Raw genomic sequence first — 21,879 nt, 5'->3', positions numbered from 1 at the left:
TATATATATATATATATATATATACACACCATCTTCTTGATCCATTCATCAGGTGATAGACATTTAGGCTCTTTCCATGATTTGGCTATTGTAGAAAGTGCTGCTATGAACATTGGGATACATGTGCTCCTATCCATCAGCACTTCTGTATACTTTGGGTAAATCCCTAGCACTGCTAATCCTGGAGGTTCCTCAAAAAACTATTGATAGAACTCCCCTATGACCCAGCAATAGCACTGCGAGGGTTTTTTTTTTAAATAGATGCTCAATTTTGTCTGATATTTTTGCTGCATCTCTTGAGATGACGATATGACTTTCATTCCTTTTTGTAAATGTGGTGTGTGACATTGATTGATTTGCAGATATTGAACTATCCCTGCATCTGTGGACTAAATCCCCCATGATCGTATATACGACCATATATATGGTCTTTTTAATGCGTTGTTAAAATTCAGTTTGCTAGTGTTTTATATAGAAATTTTGCACCAATGTTCACCAGGGTATTGGCCTATGATGATTTTTTGGGGGGGGGTGTTTCTGTCTGGTTTTGGTGTCAGTGTAATATGGGGTCTTTGTCAAATGAGATTGGAAGTGTTTCCTTCTTATTAGTTTTTTGGAAGAGTTTGAGAAAAAGAGATATTAAATTCTTGAATGTTTGGTAGAATTCACCCATGATCCCATCTGACTTTTGTTTCTTATGAGATTTTTGATTGCTAACTCATTCTCCTTACTGGAAATTGGTCTTTTCAGATTCTCTTTTTTTCCCCTTGATTTTCTTAGAAGATGTTTTCTAGGATTTTATCCATTTCTTTTAGGTTTTCCATTTTCATAGTAGTCTTTTATGATCCTCTGCATTTCTGTGATATCATTTATAGCATTAGTTTTATTTCATATTTTATTTATTTGAATTCTCTTACTTGCTCTCTGTTTCTGTCTCTTTAATTTGGAAGTCTGTCTAGAAGTTTGCCAATTTTATTTAACTTTTTAAAGGATCAACTTTTAGTTTCATTGATCTTTTTATTTTTTTAAAAAACATTTTTTGTCTTTCATTCATTTTTACTCTAATCTATATTATTTTCTGCCTTCTACTAACTTCGGGCTTCATTTGTTCTTTTTCTAGATTCTTAGATTTAAAGTTTATTTGAGATTTTTCTTGTTTCTTGTGGTAGGTATGAATCGTTATGAACTCCACTCTTAGAACTGCTTTTGCTGCCTCCTATTAATATTATAACATTGTATTTCCATTTCATTTGTCTTAAAGTATTTTTTGATTTCCTCTTTAATTTTTCAATTGGACCATTTTTTAGTAGCATGCTGTTTAATTTCCACATTTTTTTGCAATTTTTCCAGTTTTTTTTTTTACGTTGTTTTATACTTTCACACCATTATGATTAGAAAATATCCTTGGTATCATTTCACTCTCCTTAAATTTATTAAGACTTTTATGTGGCCTAACATGTAATCTGTCTTGGAGAATATTCTATGTGTAATCAAGAAGAATGTGTATTCTCTTGCATTTAAATCTTGTGCATTTGAATCTGTACCTATCTATAATGTCTATCTGGCCTAAGGTGTCATTTAAAGTTGATGTTCCTTATCAACTTCTGCCTGGATGATCTATCCATCTGTGTAAGTGTGGTATTTGATCTCTATTATTATTGTATTGATGTTGATTTCTCTCTTTAGGTCTGTGCATATTTGTTTTATACATTTAGGTGCTCTTTTGTTAGGTGCATAAGTATTTATAACTGTTTATCCTCTTCTTGGATTGAGCCTTTTATCATTATGTGCCTATCTTTGTCTTTTATAATGTCTTTGTCTTAAATTCTGTTTTGTCTAAGTGTAGCTATATCAGCCTTCTTTTCATTTCCATCTGTATGGAGAATTTTTTTCCCCATCTCTTCACTTTCAATCTGTGTGCTCAGATCTGAAGTGAGCCCTTTTTAGTCAATATACAGATGGGTCTTGGTTTTTTTGTTGTTGTTTTTCTTTTCTTTTCTTTTTTTTTTTTTGATTTGTTTGTCTGTTTTTCCATTCAGCCACTTTGTTGATTGAAGAATTTAGTCCATATGCATTTAAAGTAATTTTAGATAGGCATGTACTTACTGTCTTATTCTTAATTGTTTTCTGGATGTTTTTGTTGTTCTCTGTTCTTTTCATCTTTCCTTGTTTTCTCCTGTTGTGGTTTGTTGCCTTTCTTTAATGTTAGATTCCTTTCTCATTATATTTTGTGTATTTTCTAAAAGGTTTTGCTTTTTGCCATGAGGCTCACATATAACAGCCTCTATGTATAGTAGTCTATTTTAAGTTAATAGTAATTTAAGTTTCAACACATTCTAAAAACTACATGTTCATTCTCCCCCTATATTTTATGTCTTTAATGATGTTTTTACATTTTTTTACATTTTAATTTCGTGTAATTATCCTTTAATCATTTTATTTATAGTTAATTTTACTTCCTTTGTCTTTTAACCTGCATACTAGCTTTACAAGTGGCTACCTTTATTATTTATATTTTCCAGCAATATGTATTTAATTTCATATGTTTCTTTGTTACCAGTTAGTGTCTCTTTTTCAGCTTGAAGTCCCTTTAACATTTCTTGTAAGGCTGGTTTAATGGGGATGAACTCCTTTAGCTTTTGCTTGTCAGAATTCTTTATCTTTCCTTCAATTCTAATGGTAGTCATTCAGTTAAAGTATTCTTGGTTGGATTTTTTTTTTTTTCCTTTTAGCACATTGATTATGTTGTGCAACTCCCTTCTGGTCTGCATAGTTTCTGTTGAAAAATCAGCGTCTGTTATTATGAGGATTCCTTTTTATGTAACAAGTTGTTTATCTCTTGCTGCTTTTAAGATTCTTTAACTTTTGACATCTTAAATATGATGTTTCTTGGTATGGTTCTTTTTGGATTCAACTTATTTAGAATTCTCTGGTCTTCCTATCCCTGGATGTCTGTTTTTGTCCACAAGTTGGGGAGGTTTTCAGCTATTAATTCTTCATTACAATTTTTGCCCCTTTCTCTTTTTTCCTATCTGGACCTCTGTAATGTAAATGTTATTCTACCTCATTTTGTACAATAGGTCTCTTAAGCTTTTTGCACTTTCTGATATTCTTTTTTCTCCTGGTCTGAGTTCTACTGCTCTTTATTTTCAACTGCTGATTATTTTTTTTTTTTTTGGCTTCATTTAGTGTACTGTTGAACTACTCTAGTTATTTTTCAGTTCACTTATGGTATTCTTCACTTCTGTGATTTTTGTATGGCACTCTTATATTTTCTTTTTGTTGAATTTCTTACTTGTTCATCCATTTTTTCTTGAATTTGGTGAGCATCTTTATGACAATTACTTTCAACTATCAGGTAAATTTCATTATTTCATTAAGATGTCTCCCGCCTCCCGGTCTTACCTTTTTTTTTTCCCCAGTCTGGAACCTGTTCCTCTGTTTCCTAATTTTGTTTTTCTCTCTGTTTATTTCTAATTATTAAGTGAACCACTCACCTTTCCCAGTCTTGAAGGAGTGGCCTTGGGTAGGCAATGAACCTTACTATTCAACATTGCCCTCGTTTATGGTTGTCCCTTGAACTGTTGTGATTGTCTAGGCAGTCTGATTTATTCTTGATAGCTTCCAGTTGTTTGGTTTGTGCCATGCTCTGTCAGTGTTTGAAAAGGAGGACCTTAGTCAGCATGTAGTTTAAGGCTGACTTGAAGCCATACCATCAGGCAGCCATTTTAAAAATATACAAATATATAAAATCCCGTGGAACTCTAGAACTGACCCCTGTTGGGCTCCAGAGCTGGTGGTTTGGAGATGTCCCCTTGAAACATTGCAAGACATTTGCAAAATTCAGGGCTCCAGATGAATGTGTAAGTGTCTTTCAGCAAAGGACCAGGCAATGTGTACTGACACCAAAGGAGAGCACAAAGCTGGTCTTTTCTGGTCTACATTCTCTGAGTGCTCTTCCATAGCCTTTGGTAATCCTAAAGTGTACCTCTCAGGCTGAAGCTCCAGTTTGAGTTAATAGACTGTTTTCACAGGAAGACTGGGAGTTTATTTTGTCTGCTGTCTGTGCTGGGCCATGGGGTTGGTAGCCCGCCAAGAACTATATCCAATTGTTTCAGGCTCTCCTGGATACAAGAGCCAGACATCCCAAAAGTTGCCCCTGTGTGGACTGCATGCACCTGAAGGCTTCAGCAGTGCTTTGGGAGAGCCCAGAGTTCGGGCAGGCCTGCTGGTTACAACAGGGTGACATGGGAGCCCAGGGATAGGGCAGGCCTGCTGGGCTCAGCATTCGACCATGGAAGAGTGCTGGGTTGGTTCAAGCTGAGGAGGAATGCACAGGCAGGACAAGCCTGCCAATGCTAGCAAACTAGAAGGAATGCAGAATGGTGCCTGCCAACACTTCCTTCCGTAGAGAAAATCCTAATAGACACCCGCATCTCTGGTCGCTGATTCTAGCCAGATCTGTGTAATAAATCTTCCTTCACATATGGTGGAAGTCCTTTTCAAATTGCTTCTTTTGTACTGTGTCCTGGGATGAGTGAGATTGTATGTGAGACTTTAAGAGCAAACTTTCCATTCCCTACAGTCTTTTGGGTCTCCCGGATATAAGCTCTGGTGGTTTTCAGAGCCAGACATTTTGGAGGCTTCTATCTTAAAGGTCCTGAGGGTTGAGGTATTAATGTGAGGTCACTGCTCAGTGAAAAATTCTGTATTTGGGAGATCCCTGTCTATTGTGGAACACCATGGGTGTCACACACTATAGGAGTGTTTGTTTTTGTTTTTTGGTTTTTTTTGGCAAGGCCATTTTCAACCTTTCCTACCTATCTGGGTGTGATCCTTTTATCCTTTGTTGTGGAAGAGTTTGCAGCTAGAACTGATTCTTTTTCAGCGGGAACTGATTCATATGGAGGTATAGATTTGTTGTGTCCTGGGAGGAGGTGAGATCAGGAACTTCTGATGCTGCTATTTTGAACCACTTGTATATGTTTTATTTTTCATTCTCTCTGTAAAAGTTCCTGATTTTTTTTCCAGTTCCATTCTTTGTAGTAATTTGATTGCCATGTCCTTGATTTCAAAGATCTTTTTCTTTTTCTCCAATTTTCTTTGATTTATGTTTTCTTCTATTTTATTTGTACACAATATCTCCTTATCTCTGTATGTCACAGAGAAAATAGATTATAGAGACTTAATAAAAGAACTGTCCATTTTCTTGTCTCCCCTTCCCCACTTTTGATTATTTTTACTTCTAAATCTTAATCAAGAACGTTTACTTAAGTATCTTTTGATCTATGGACATCGATTAACATTTCAGTGGTTCTATGCATGTAATGGCAGCATGTGTGATTTGAATCAACCCATATTGAGAACAGCTAAAAGGAGGAATATTTCAAAGTAATAAAAATTGCAACTGTGTGAATTAGAGTAATTTTAATCTTCTATATCATAATTATATTGCCTCAAAATATATCAATGAAAATTAAAATAAAATAATTAGAATTAGTCCACAATCATAATGAAAAATATTCACACTCCTTTCAGTAATTAACAGAAAAAGTAGATTAAAAAATCAAATGTTGATTATAGAATATTTTTAGTGGTATGTAGAATATGATTTCACTAATATGATTAAAAGATGGATACTATATATATCATCAATAAAATGACATAAGTAAATTTTATGTGTGTTTAAATTCTATATAAATTTTATGTATATGTTTATAATTGCACACATGGGCTGCAAAATATATTTTTTAGAAGTACACATAGAATATTTACAGAAACTAACAACATACTGGGACATAACTATAGTTTCAAAATTGAAGCAGGGTACATATTAGTATCATGAAATTATGCTAGAAAGAAATAGTAGGAAATTATTAGAAAAATTCCCATCAAGAGATTAAGGAAATGAAAAAACAAAAGTAGCTGGAATTGAATGATACCAAATATGCTAAATATCAAATTTTAGGAAATTCACCTGAAGTCATGTTTAAGTAAATGTGTACAGGCTTAAATTTATAAGACAGAAAAGAAGAAATAGTAAGATATGATATGGGTATAAAGTTCATGAAGTTGGCACTAGAATAGCATATTTAACAAAGAATTTTAAGAAAGAAAAAACAAAAGAACAGAGATTACAAAAATAGAAACAAATATATAATAGTATGTCAGTAAACTCAAAGATAGTTGCAAATGAGTTTTCTCAAGTCTTTGAGTACTGATTGGAACATGTGTGAAAGAAAAGCATCTGAGACTGGGGGAAGATCTGCCAAAGGAGGACAGAGAATAATTTATTGAGCTCATTTTAGATTGAGAATGGTTTGTATTCTCACTGACCAAAGTGGAAAAACTCATAAACAGAACTTCATAGAGGTTTGGCTAAATGTTCAGAAGGATATTGCCTTAATAATGGGTCTAAACTAATCCTAAATAACTAGTTTCTCAGGTCTTGAAAGAATCCAACTGATTCTAAATAACTAACTGGATGCTAGAAAGAAATATGATATCATTTATAGAAAGACAACAAAATCAAGAAACTAAAAAGGCAAAATTAACAATCTTTGTAATCTAGTAAAAATGACCAGGAATGGAGAGAAAGATGAAAATATAACCCATAATCAATAAACCCAATAAAAACAGACTTACAGATTTCAAAGACAATCTTCAGAGGAGATTAAAAACACAAACTCAAATTAAACATCTAAGATAAAAATACACTGAATGGAATCAAAGTGTGTTAGACACTGAAGAAGAAAAGGTCAGTTAATATGAAGGCATACTAATAGAAACTAACTAAGATGAATGATAGAGATAAAACAAGAAGGAAAAAAAGAGACGAACATAGCATCAATAACCCCTGGAATAATGTCAAGTCATCTGACACATCTAATTAGAGTCACAAGAGGAGAGGTAAGAGTGGGAGAGAAAAAAATGTGTGAAAAAGAAATGTCCCCAATTTTTCTAAATTTGAGGACAGTTGTAAATTTGCATGAGTTAGTTTCCTATTTTTTCTGTAACAAATTACCACAGAATTAGTGGCTTTAAATAATAATAAAAACGATTATAATATAATAATTTATTACAGTTTTGCAGGTCAGAAGTCTGAAATGGGTCATACTGGGCTAAAATCAAGGTGCAAGTAGGGCTATGTTCCTTTCTAAAAAATCTAGATGAGAATTTATGCCTTTTTCAGAATATGTAAATTTTCTGTATTGCAGTATCTGGTTGATTCTGACAAAACATCACTCTGACTCTCACTCTTTTGCTTCCCTCTTTCACTTACAAGGACCCTTGTGATTACATTGAGCTCACTCAGAAAATCCGGTATCCCAAAGTGACCTGACAAGAAAATTTAATTCTTTATGCTCTCTTAATTCCTACTTGCTATACTATATAACATATTCACATGTATTGGGATGGACATGGATATATTTAAGGAGCAAGTATTCTGCTGGCAAAACTACATATCCAGTAAGCTTAAGCAATCAACAGCAGAATAAACATAAAGAAACATAAACACAATATTATAAGACAATTATTGAATGCCAGCTGTGAAGGAAAAAATATTAAAAACAGGTATAGAAGACATATTACATGCAGAAGAACAAAGATGTGAATGAAAGAACACTTGTTTTGAGAAATTATGCAAGTGAGATCATAGAGAGACATCTGTAAAATAATGAAAAGAAAAAGTCTTTCAACCTAAAATTCTATACCTAGCAAAATTATTTTTCAAAACAAAGATAAAACAAAGACTCAGAAAAATGAAATCTGAGATTTTTCAGTAGCAGATATGTATTACATAAATAAACAAATAAATACAAAACTATTCAAAGAGAAGGAAAATTATACAAGTTAAAGATTTGAATCTATACACAAGAATAAATAGCACCACAAATTCCCAATGTAAAGTATATGTATTTTTTCTTTTAAGAAGGTTTTTAGGGATGCCTGGGTAGCTTAGTCGGTTAAGTGTCTGACTTTGGCTCTGGTTATGATCTTGCAGTTCACAGGTTCAAGCCCTGCATCGAGCTCTGTGCTTGTAGTTTAGAACCTGGAGCCTTCTTTGGATCTGTGTCTCCCTCTTTTTCTGCCCTTCCCCTGTTCATGCTCTGTCTCTCTATGAAAAATGAGTAGAGATTTTTAATAAATATTTTAAATAGTAACTATTAAGACAAAATAATAGAGATATATTTTCAGGTTTATAGCATAAATAGGTATAGAATGTGTAGTGATAAAAGCCCAATGGGAGGATATAGTGGAATGGGAATATATGGTTTTGCTGCTATATTTGTACTGCTGTAAGTACCATTTGACGGTAAACTATAATAAGTTAAAAATATATCATGTGATCCTTAGAGGAACCACACAAATAAAAGGAGAGATAAAGAAAATAATGGAGATAAACTAAAATTATAAAAAATACAGAAAAAGGATAAAATAAAAATGAACAAAAAGCACATGGGACAAATATAAAACAAATAATAAGATAATAGATTTGAGTATAATAGAATAAAAGGTAGAATTTGCCAATTTTGATTAAAAAAAAGTAGTAACCAATCCCACTGTACATAAAAAGACATAGATAAGTTAAAAACAAAATAATGGAAGAATCTATACTCTGACATTCTAATCACAAAATCTATAGTGGCTATGTTAATATCAAACAAAGTATACTTCAGAACAAAGAATATTATCAGACATTTTGTGTTGATAAAGGAGTGAATTCACCAAGAGGCCATAAACCCTAAGCCTCAGCCTAACCCTAACCCCAACCCCAACCCTAACCCTAACTCTAAGCTAAATGTTGTGGGAAAATTCAGATAGCAACATGTAGGAGAAAGAATATGCACCCTACTCACTAACTCAAAATAGATTAAAGACTTGACTTCTGGACCTGAAACCATAGAAATCCTAAAAGAAGACAAGGGCAGTAAGGTTTTTGACATCCTCTTGGTGATTTTGGGTGGTTTTAACACCAAAAGCAGAAACAATGAGATCAAAAATAAGCAAGTCGGACTACTAATCTAAAAAGCTTCCACACCACAAATCATCAACAAAATAAAAATCAACCTATTGAGTTTAGGAGAAGATATTTGCAAATTGTATATCTGATGAAGGGTTAATATCCAAAATAAGTAAAGAACTCAGACAACTCATCATCATCATCAACAACAAAACAATCTAATTAAAATTGGGTAGAGGATTTGAGTTGAGATTTTTTTACAAGGAAAACATCCAGATGGCCAAAAGGTACATGAAAAGATGCTCAGTATCACTAATCATCAGGGAAATGCAAATCAAAACCACAGTGTGATATCACCTCACAGCTGTTAGAATGGTCATTATGAAAAGATAAGGGGTAGCAAGTGTTGATGAGGATTTAGATAAAAGGGGACCCTTGTTCACTGTTGGGGGTAGAAATATGTATTGGTACAGCCACTATGGAAAACAGTATGGAGGTTTCTCAAACACTTAAAAATAGAACTACCACATGATCCAGCAATTCCACTTCTGGTTATGTATCTAAAGAAAACCAAAACACTAACTTGAAAAGATATTTCCACCTCAGTGTTCATTGAAACACATTGATAATAGCCAAGATATAAAAAGAACGTAAACATTGTCAATGGATAAATGGATAAAGGCTGGTATTTCATTTATTTTTATTTATTATTATTATTTTTTGAGAGTGAGAGAGAGATGAGAGGGTGCAAGGTAGTGAAGGGCAGAGAGAGAAAGAGAATCCCTGGAGGGGTAGAGAGAAAGAGAGGGAGAGAGAAATAGAAACAGAGAGAGAAGCGGGGCTTACCTGAAGTGGGGCTTGTGCTCACCCCAGGTGGGTTTGAGCTCTCCCCATGTCAGACTTGAACTTAAGAACTGTGAGATCATGACCTGACACAAGGTCAGATGGTTAACAACTGAGTCACCCAGGTGCCCAAGAATGGGATTTTATATACATACAATAGAATATTATAACTATTAAAAATGTAGTATTAACATTTTTGACATGAATGGATGTTTTTGGTATTATACTAAGTGAAATACGTCTGAAAAATACTGTATAATCTCACTTATATGTGGAATCTTGAAACAAAACAAAACAAAAAACAACCTCATAGATACAGAGAGCAGATTGGTGGTTGCCGGAGGTGAGAGTTAGGGGTGAGTGAAATGCTCAAAGGGAGTTAGAAAGTACAAACTTCTTGGGGCATCTGGGTGCCTTAGTCAGTTAAGTGTGACTCTTGATTTCCACTCAGGTCATGATCTCAGGGTTCATGAGATCAAGCTTCGTATTGGGCTCTGTGCTGACAGCATCGAGATTCTCTCTCTTTTCTCTCTGCCCCTTCCCTGCCTGTGTGTACTCTCTCTTTCTCTCAAAATAAAGAAGTAAACATTTAAAAAAGAGAAAGTACAACAAATTTCTTTTTTAAAATAAGTTTTGTTTTAAAAGCAATAAATTAATAAGTAGTCTATACCATGGTCACTATAGTTAACATACTGTATTGCATATTTGGAAGTTACTAAATCTTAAAAATTCTCATCACAAGAATAAACAATTCTATAAGAATGTATGGTGATGGATGTTAACTACACTTAGTGTGGTTATCATTTCACAGTACAAACATCAAATCAATATGTAGTACAACTGAAAAATGTTGTACATCACTTGTATATCAAAAGCAAAGGCAAAAACAAGTAATGTATGATCCAGCAATTCCACTACTGCATGTAGACCCTAAAAAAGTGAATTCAGGGACTCAAATAAATGTTCATAGCAGAATTATTCACAAAAGTTAAAAGATGGAAACAAACCAAACATTTGTCAGTGAATGAATGAATAAACAAATATGGCATGTGCATGCAATAGAATATTAGTTAGCCTTTAGAAAGGAAGGAAACATGGATGAACCTTACAGACCCTGCATGTTAAGAGAATTATGCCAGACATAAAAAGGACAAATATTTTATGATTACTTTTATATGAGGTATTGGAATAATAAAATTCATAGAGATAGAAAATAGAATGGTGGGTGACATGCTATGTAGAGAGAAAATGGGGAATTATAAATGAGTACAGAGTTTCAGTTTGAGACAAAAAGTTTTGGAGATGGTTGGTGGTGATGGTGGCACAACAATGTGAATCTATTTAATGTCACTGAATTGTATGCCTAAAAACGGTCAAAATCATCATAAATTTTATATTATGTATATTTTTCCACCATGAAAAATGAGTTAACATTAAAATAGCTATGCTTTACAACCATAATTATAAACTAGGTAGTAGTTAGTATTTGATGTTATTATTATTCACCATTGCTTGAATGCAATTGAATATGGGCATCAAATTTATAAAAAAGTATAACAAAATGTGTATATATTCTATACATGCTAGAGTTCCTTAGAAGGAACTATGAATTGAACATTAATATTTCACATTACTTTTGCATTTTGCATGTACTTGTTTCTTCACCCATATAACCAAACTCAAAAACATAACCTGAAAATCAATTAAGCAAAAGAAAGTCAAATTTACTTTAACTTACTACTTATTGATTAATCAGGCATACCTAAGATGATAGTGCTATGCTTATAATATTTATTTTTTTCTGTATCAAAAAATAGAGCTTCAATCAAAGAGAATAGAACCCACTATTTCTTTATAAGTATATTCCAGAGTTTAATATTGCAAACACCCGAAACTATTTTCCTTATGTTTTCATTGGGCTCTTTTGTTTTGAATTAGACATCCTTAGTATTAAGCATTAATTTTTACTAAGTGGAATATCATTTGGGGTGCTTTTGTCAATAGTTCACTACCCTCTGCATTTCATTAGGTAATTTATTTGCCATCAATTGCATCCGTAACACTTCCCACTCAGTTTCATCAATGAGTTACATTAGGAACTTGTTTAATCCTCTTTTCAAATCATTAATAAAATTGTTAAATAAAATCAAGCTGAAAAAAACAAACTCCTTCGCAACCTATGAGGCACCAAACCTGAATTGAATATAGAACTATAATTTCTCTACTCACTGATTTTCACCCAGTATTCAATCCATTTGATGATACTTTTATGTAAGGCCATTGGAATTAATTTTGTAAGTTATATTTCATGATGTTTTAAGCTCCCATTGGATTTAATCCAATATATTTTTTTGAGATTAGGACTCTGGAAAGTAGCAGTGCAGTCAGAACAGAAAATAATCCATTTTAGAAAGACTGTTATGGGAGTTCACGGGTGGCTCAGTCAGTTAAGTATCTGACTTTGGCTCAGGTCATGATCTCAGGTCTTGTGAGTTTGACCCCCACACTGGGCTCTGTGCTGGCAGCTCGGAGCCTGGAGCCTGCTTCGGATTCTGTGTCTCCCCCTCTTCCAACCCCTCCCCAGCTCATGCTTTGTCTCTCTCTGTCTTCCGACAATAAATAAATGTAAAAAATATTTAGAAATATTGTTATGTTTCAGTGTTAACTAATTTATTATAGATAGGAGAAATGAAGGAGTAGAGACATCTTATGCAAACAATTGACTTCCTCAGGCCAACTGTCATGATGAACAATTTGCTGTAAAAATAAGGACATTATAGATGTAGGAACAGGGAGAGGAGTAAAACTGGAAGAAGAGTATTGTTATTTTATGTAGGTACTTTTAGGTGGGAAGTTATTGATTTTAGGTGAGTGCTGACTATTAGAACCTTTCGTGATGGAAATATTCTACAACCTGCACTGTTCAATAGAGTAGGCACAGTACTTATGGCTTTCAAGCACAAACATGGGGTAGTGCAACTGAAAAAGTTAAATTTTTAGTTTTATTTAACTTTAAATTTTAAGTAGCCACCTATGGCTGCTGGCTACCATATTGGACAGCACGCTTGTAGAGCTTTAAGGCAGCTTTATTGGAAACCAAAGAAGTAGGAACTTTATACTCAGGGATAGTTCTACTTTATATCGTACAATAAGGGAAGCTTGGTCAATAGTTCTTTAGTTTTCTTCTTGCATGGTCACCAAATGAAGTAAAAACAAGCACTCACCTTCTCCACATCATAATTAGCTGCAACTTCCTTCATATCAAACCCATCAGAGACCGGAACATGGTAAATGGAACATAATAGAGTTAGGATTTCTCCTCAAGTAGTACTTTGTTTATATTGTTTAAAATTTATTTAGTTTTGAGAGAGAGAGTGTGAGCAGGGGAGGAACAGAGAGAGAGGGAGACAGAGTATCTCAAGTAGGTTCCATGCTGTCGGCACAGAACCTGACATGGAAGTCAAACTCATGAACTGTGAAATCATGACCTGAGCTGATATCAAGAGTCAGACACTCAACCAACTGAGCCACCCAGGCACCCTTCAAGTAGTATGATGGACACTTACCCGACTGAGTTGCCCAGCTGCTCCACTTTTTGTTTTCTTAAAGGCATCTTTTGAAAAGAAGAAATTTTAATTTTAAAGAAGTCCAAGTTATCAAATTTTTTGGATTTCGATTTTTCTGTCTTATTTAAAATATCTTTATTTGTCTAATCCAAAATCACAGAGATTTTCTCCTGTGTCTCCTTTGAAAAGTTTTGGGTTTTACAACTGAGTCTATGATCCATTTTAACTTAATTTGTAAATATGGTGTGAAGACCTAGTTTCTTTATTTTTTAAATGTATGTCCGGTTGTTTCAGTGCTGTTTTTGAAAAGACTATGCTTTATCTGTTGAATTACCTTGGCAACTTTGTTCAAAATTCAGTGGCATATATGTTTGGGTTTATTTCTGTACTCTCCATTCTGTTTCGTTGCTTTGTATGCAAGTTCTTTACAGCTGTATAGCAAATCTAGAAGTCCAGAAGTATAGGATAATACTTATAATACATTTCCCACAGTGCAGTTTTGCTGGAAAAAAATATCTCTAGTTTAAGTGACTGGGAAAAACTATCTATTTTTCTTTAATTTTTGTTAAGTATTTTTACTGGATGCAGAGTGATGGATTGACTTTTTTTTCTTTCAGTACTTTAAAGATGTCACTCCAATTACTTCTAACTTGCAAAGTAGAGAAATAGATACTTCTTGTGTTTCTTTGGGATCTTGCATTTGTGGTTGATGTTTTTAAACATTTTGGAAAAATATGTGGCCATATCTCTCTTCCTTTGGACTCCAATTTCACTTAGACTGTTAGAATATTCAGTATTTCCCCACAGTTCTTGAATTCTACCCCCACACCCAATCTTAACCCTTTTTATTCTGAGTTTTCTGATGGAAAAAATGGTATAACTCTCTGTTCACTTAAGTCTTTCATATTCTTCACTAATATTTTGTAGTTTTCAGTATACATATCTTATACTTCATTTATCAGATTTATTTTTAGATTATCTCAGTAAAGTATTTAATAATTTTGATGTTATTATATTTATATGTGCTCTCATTCTCTTTCCTCTCCTAATTCTCTACATCCTTCTGCTATCTCTCCACTATTTCTTATCTTTAAATTTGATCATTTTTATTGACCTATCTTTACATTTACAGATTCATTTCTCATCTACTGATCAGATCTACTTATGAGCCCATGCAAGGAATACTTCATATCTGTTATTATGGTTATGTATAGCATTTTCATTTGATCTTTAACATATTTTCCATTTCTGTGCTGGAATTCTTTCATTAGTCATTTGTGGTGTCCTCCTTTCATTATATCCCTCAATTTGTAATCATCATTATTATAAAGTCTCTGTTCCACAGTTTTGGTATCTGAGTCTGGTTCTCTTAATTGCTTCATCTCTTGATGATGATTTTACTTTTCTGTGTCTCACAATTTTTACTGAATTTCAGACATCATGGGTATAACAAGATACAGAGGGAAATGGTATTTATCATAGGTAGTAGCGATGGGCACATCTTTTTGGTCAGGCCTTTGGTTTGGAGGGTGAGTTGAATGAGTCTAGTCAGGAATTGGACAAGATTTGAGTTGTTTGTGCTATCATTACACTCAGTTCACCACAGGCTCCAAATCCTTTGGTACTTACTGCCTTGTCCATAGGGAGAGTGCTGTAATGGTGGTATTTCTCTGTGTTTGTGCTCCATGTGCAGCTCTCAAGTATAAATATATACGCTCTTATCATTTATCAGGTATAAGTATGTATACTCTTGCTCTTCCCCTACCAGTAGATTGGTATTGCTTGTTAGTAAGTGACCCAGTCCTTCCACAGGCTTAGATAGACCCTTTGTATTTGGGCATTGGGAGTGGCATTCTCTTAGCATTCCTGACCCTTAACCCATTTTTAGCAGCCAGACTCTGCCTTGTGTCTGTGATTGGTATTGGGTAGAAGTTTCACAGTCTCCTTTAGAATTAGAAGAGTTCTCTTGTATCATTATAGGAGCTTAGGACCTATAATTTACTTTGAATTTACTCCAGAATGAGACCACTTGCATCCTGGCCCCTGGTTGTTCCAGAATGAGATGTTAGCCTGAACTTGGCTTTTGACAAGTTGTTAAAGTTTAGGTGCTTCATTTGTATGTGTTTTTATGTTGGTTGTGCCCTCCTCCTGTTCTCTACAGTAGGTATGGCAGTTCTTTTGCCTCGTCTGCCTTTTAAGAGGATTGTATCTCTTTGGAATTCAGGTTCCTTATATGTGGATAAATGAGACTTCTTACCGTGGGAATCTAAGTTAATGCATACACTATAAAATCTCAGCTCTTTGATGGACTCAAAAAGAGTTAGGATATTGTGGTTTTCTGGCCGTTTTCCTGTTGTTAGTGTGAGGATGATATTGTTTGCAGATTTCCATATTCTAAATAGAAGTAAATTCTGTATAATTCTAGATAGCTGAGTTTTTAGTTGAAACTGTTCAAGGCACATAAGAATCAAAAGGGATCTGATAACAAAAGTGATGAAAACAATAAACATAACAATAATAATAATTCTTGTAAACATATCTTTTAAAATTCTTTATTTTTCATTGATAAGTAGAAATTTATTTAGCAAACATCTTCATGTTTCCACTTTATACAGGGAATCTGAGTCTTAATGATAAATATAATTCATCCTCTCTTGGAATAAACCTTCTTCCTTTTAAGGAAATGATGACTCAGTGAAATAAAGTTCTTTACGCCCCACTTCCCCTAGAGCGGTACCTGTGTATGTGTACGTGGCATTATGGAGGGTATGTTTGGCTCACTGCCACCCTCTGGTGTTTTCTATAATTGATTGCGGTAAACTTTTCTTATGCTGGCATGTGCTGTGCACAATCCTGCCATGACCTTCAGCTGTCAGATACAAGTATTCTGACTCCTTCTTCTTCCTACTTTGGCCTCTGCAGGTCTGACAGTGCCACCTTAGCATTATCACGTACCCCTACAGGAGACCGGGGGAGGCTCAGGCCCATGGGCTAAGACCTCTTCCTCAGCCACTTGCTGCACTGTTTGTCTGGCCTCACAGGAGAGCTGGGACTTTGCTACATAACTGCTCTGTCCCTCTGGCTATTCCATAGGAAGAAAAGTACATATTCTTTCTGTTCTAGATCATAAAACTAAACTGTGAGTCCTGTTCCCTCTCTCTACCTCATCTTTACCAAGGGTAAGGCCACAGTTTGAGATCATCAAAGGACCTCTCCAATGTTTCATATAATTGTTCACTACCTATTTCACAAGTGCCCTTCCATCCTGTTGATTATGTGCTTTCTTTTGAAGAGAAAACTAGCGTTTAGCTGTTTCCTTCTCATCTGTGGGGAGCCATCAGCTGAAAGGGTGAGCTGAGGGGTGGCAGTCCCACCAGCTCTCTGCACTCCACCGGGCCACTGGCCCATCCTGGCCTGATAAAGCACACAGATGGGGGTAGAAAGCCAAGCAAGACTATGTCATCTAATGGATTCTTGTGCAGTGTGGTGGCTGCAAGTGCCCAGTTCCCAAGGGTGCTACCTATGGCACCTGTCTGTCATGGTGCTAGCCAGCTAAAGTTTACATGAAGCCTTCAGTCTGGTGCACGGGAGTGAGCTGGATTGCCACTGCGGGGCTCTGAGAGCTCTGGATTGGCAAAGATCCTGCGTACAAATTCTTTGAGGTTATGCTCATTGGTCCGTTCCATAAAGCTCTCAGAATTCCTGACACCCAGGGGATCACCACAGCAGTCCACAAGCACAGGGAAGTACGAGGGCTGACATCTGTGGACCGCAAGAGCCATGGCCTTGGAAAGGGTCACAAGTTCCACCACACTGTTGGTGTTTCTTGCAATGCAGCATGGAAAAGACACAATACTTTCCAGCTCCACCATTACTGCTAATACTAAGTAATGTTTGTAAAATCCTTACCTAATAAATAATTTAGGACAGTCATGTCTGCTTAAAAGTGTTTTTTAATTTGTCTGTTAAAATGAGTTGTCTGCAGATTGTGCATGGGTGCACTGTCAGATCATGAGAGTTAAAGTGAAATAATGTTTGAAGACTGAAAGTCATGGTATATCTTACGTCTAATAAGATACATGCTTTTCCCCTTGCTTTATCATATTAGGGAGTTTATGTGTCAGTGTTTAAAATTCTTTTTGGTATAATAGATGTGAATGCATTCATCCTATAAAAGTGAAATGCAGAAGCTAGCCAGGCAGATTGGTTGGTGAGCGCAATGCAACCTGCAACCTCGTTGGGATGACATAATGCTCTGCTGGTTTACTCTCAAATCGCCACTTTTAGAGCTTTGGCAAGAACAAGCTTTTAAAATTGGATTTTGCTTGGAAATGTGAAAAATATCCCAATCTTTTCTCAGAATTGTGTGCAGAATAATGTTAACTAGGGCCCACATTTTTAGATTGAATCTGATGTTCCATCTATGTAACCACTGCTTCTGAAAGAATAGTTTGAAAGAATGCCACCATTTTCAGGAGACCTGAGTAAACCTGCTGCAAGAGGTTTCTCATACAGAGGAAAATAAATCCTGCTTAACCTGAGCAAAATTGCCTTGGTCTCCACAGGACCACTGAAGTTCACATAAAAGATGGAGGCTCCTAGTTCTGTCCCATGACTCCGTGGGATACGAAGAAGTCAGTAATGATATTTACATAGGTCTATATTAAAACTGATGGAAATTGAACATTAGGTAAATGAGAATTTACCTTAAGATTGGTAAGCTGGTAACAATGCTAAGATTGACAAACTGCTGGCCATCAGATGACTTTTTAGGTGTGAGGATAAAAAAAATTAAAGTTAGCTTTGATTAGACTTTTAAAAAAAAAGAAAGAAAAGAAGATGTACACCATCATGTATTCTTTGTGTATTTGTGCATGTGCGTGTGTGTGTTTGGTTTTGGGATTCAAAATGAAGAGAGGGGGATCATAATGGATACATGGCAGTACACAGAATGCATTTGGAGAGAGACAAATCTCACAAATATTTAGTATCAATCCTGCTAATAATTTCTAAGTGTCAGACACTATTCCTTGTATCTTATAAAGATGTTTTCATTTTCACAAAAAAACTCATTAAGCAATTTGTATTATTCTAGAAGCAGAATTAAGCAGTTTACCTAAGGGAGAAGTACACCAACATTTCTATTGACAGATGACAGCACTGAGATTTGGAATAGGAAATTGATTTGAATAAGAATCTGTTGCGTGTTTGTGACAGAACCAGGATGAGAGTCTAGAATTCCAGATGCTTTCTTTGCTGTGTATTGATCAGATAGTTTAGTTCAGGTAGATCTACTTTAATTTGAAAAAAATTGTTAGTCACTTTGGAGATAGGCATATTATTCAAGGTGATTTTCACAAATTAGCTATGTGATCCCCAAAAGATAGAAATAAATGCTCTGTACTAAATAATGTGATAAAAGTAAGTTATGCATATGGGAAATAAATTGCTAAGCATTATTGCTTTGACTGTGTGCTTAAAATGAGTCAGCAAGAGTACTCCTATTCAAACAACTCACTTGGTTTGGGGATATATTAACAAGAAGCATTTAGAAAGTAATCCTCTCCAAATGTGCAGCCCCTACTTTAAACGCAACTTCTATTTTTTATGGCTTATACTATAAGGGGAATGATAATAGGATGAGATTGGTTCAGTGAAGAGCAGAAAATATGGAGGGGTTACTGCAGGTAGATGACATTGATCGATTTTGACTGCAGTAATGATGCTGGAGAAAACTTAATCAGATCTTTTGAAGCTGAGTGTCATTTTAAAATGAGGAGAGTAGATTTTAACAAGTTTTATTTTTTAATATTTGAAATATACAAAAGAATGTATATAAAAACAGATGTAGGTTATGATGCAGATGTGAAAATATGTGAATACTACTTAAAATTAGAATGGTACATTGTTTAGGTTGCTATGTGATATTAGGGGATTTGGTTAGTGTTTTTTTTTATTCATTCATGTTGTTACATGTAGCTGTAGTTCATGATTTTTTGTAATTTTATGATATTCTAAGGAATATAGCAATTTTCCATACCTTCTGTGGATAAACATTTATTTGACTTGTTTCCAGTTTCACAAATATGAAAATTTTTGTACATATATCCAAGTGCACATGTATAAAAGTTCCTAGCAGTGGATTTCGGGATTGTAAATTATGTGAGTATTGAGATTGTGACATAGCACTAAATTGTTTTATGGTGAATGCATTTACTTAGAATTTCACTATGAGAATTTGCCTTTATTCACATCCTTTAAGAAGGCTTTTGCTAATCTATTTTTTACTTCTAAATTCATTAATATTCTCATTTAATTCTTTTGCATCTTGCTAAAACTTTTGACTTCAATATATAAGTTTTTAACCCTTTGTGAATTGATTTTCTATGGTTGACACAGAGTAGCAATTCTATTTCAGTCCTTTTTTATTGTTATCCTATCATCCATGCTTACTTATTTCCCTCTCCTGTGCCATATGAGCTTTCTTATATATTAAGTTTGCTTTATGTGCGTGGATCTGTTTCTGAACACTACAAACTGTAGCAATAGTTAAATTTCCTACTACTGCATTAGCAGTACTAGATAATTTTAATTACTATGGCTGTATAATAAGTTTATAAATGAAAAGGGCAGTTGTCTTCACCCTGTTCATTACTAGAACTCCCCTCATTATCCTCTTATTCTTTCTCTTCTGTATAAATTTTAGTATCAGTTGCTCCAGTTCCTTGAAAAAAAATCTACTTGGCTTGTGATTACAGTTAATTTGAAATCATTATTCGGGAAAACCTGGAATTTTGAAATGTCGCATTATCCTTTTCATGTATCTGGTATCTCTTTAATAGATATTTTATAGTGATTTTTCATAAGTTTTATATTTATTTCTGAATAAACTTTATTATCCATTTACATTTCTTCCTATATGTTTGTAAGTATTATTTTAAAAAATATTATTTTAAAATGTATGCCTGCTATACATAAACACATTTTTATCTGTTGATCATATATCCATACAATTTACTAACTCTCAAATTATTAATTGATAAATGCTCCAAGTGTTTTTGAAAAAATATGTATTCTGCCATTATTAGGCAGAGAGTTTTCCATAAATACCAAATGGGTTAATGGTCTTATTCAAATCTTATATATCCTTATAGATTTTTGGTCTACTTTTTCCCATCAGAATTTGAAAGAAGAATATTGAAATCTTTGACTTTGATTGGATTTATCTACTTCTCCTTGGGTAGTTGCATAAATTTGTACATCAGGTGTTATGAAGCTTTGTTATTAGGTGCAGAAACTCTCAGAATTGCTATGCTGTCTTGTAGATGTGACCGCTTCTTGCTTATGAATTGATCCTTTTTATCCCTAATAATACATTTTGCTTTGAAATCTATTTTTTACTATTAATATAGTCTCTCTATCTTTCTTCAGATTATGGTTGTCAGAGTACATCTTTTCCATTATTTTACTTTCAATCTGTTTCTTTACTCTTAAAAAGATTTTTTTGTTTGTTTGTTTGTTTTGTTGTTGTTGTTTGGTTTGTTTTTGTAGGCAGCATTAACTTGAGTTTTTCCTGTACTCCAATCCAGCAAATTTTTTTTAACTATGTGTTTTGGCCATTTATGCTTAATGTTTTTTATAATTATGATTGGGTTTAAATATGACATCTTAGTAATTGTTTTCTGTTTGTCACATTTGTCCTGTGTTCTCCTTTTCTCCTCATTTGCTTCCTTTTGGATTGAGTACTTTTCTCAAATGTTGATCTCTTATATTTGTTTATTTGTTAGAACTTTTTTAGTTGTTTTAATGGTATATAGTATACATCTTTCTGTACATAACCAATCATTACACAGTATCATATAAAACTACATTCCAAATAAGGACTTTGTAATACTTTATCTACTCTCAATTTTTGTTCTGTTGATGTTATCTATTTTCTTTTTACAGATATTCTAAGCTCTACAATTTATTGTTATTGTTTTTGTTTCAATATTCAATTATATTTAAAGGCGATTTTTAAGTTTAAAAATAAAAAATTTAAGCACGTATTTCCATTTTGAGTGCTCTTCAGTTCTTCGTGAAGATTTATATTTACATCTGGTTTTATTTTTTCTTCTGCTTGCCAGACTCTCTTTGACATTTTTTATTAGAGGTTTGCTGGTGATTAGTTATTTTGGCTTCATATATCTAATAGTGTATTTATTTTGCTTTAATATTTGGAAGGTATTGTTGCTAATTTAATGTGTTTTTTTTTTTCTTTCCTTAATTTGAAAATGTTGCTCCACAGTGTTCTGGTTTGCATTGTTTCCAGAAAGAAATCTGCTGTCTTTCCTGCTAGGATTGCACATAATACAGACATTAGGACTTGTCAAAGTAGAGTAGGCATATAAAGAACAGGACATCATGTATGGAAATTAGAAGACTCAATAGACCAAAACCCCACACATATGCAAGAACTTGACATATTAGAATATCAAACACAGATTGAAAGGATAAAACTTGAGA

General features: G+C 34.1%; 1 pseudogene; it reads left to right on the top strand.

The window, feature by feature from the left end:
• The window catches only part of LOC115297622, a 25,280-nt pseudogene extending 7,993 nt beyond the window's left edge, over nucleotides 1–17,287 (top strand).
• Nucleotides 17,288–21,879: the final 4,592 nt, after the last annotated feature.

The sequence above is a fragment of the Suricata suricatta genome, chromosome 8 (genome assembly GCF_006229205.1).
Source record: "Suricata suricatta isolate VVHF042 chromosome 8, meerkat_22Aug2017_6uvM2_HiC, whole genome shotgun sequence".
Classification (NCBI taxonomy): domain Eukaryota; kingdom Metazoa; phylum Chordata; class Mammalia; order Carnivora; family Herpestidae; genus Suricata; species Suricata suricatta.
This window is presented reverse-complemented; position numbering and strand designations above follow the sequence as displayed.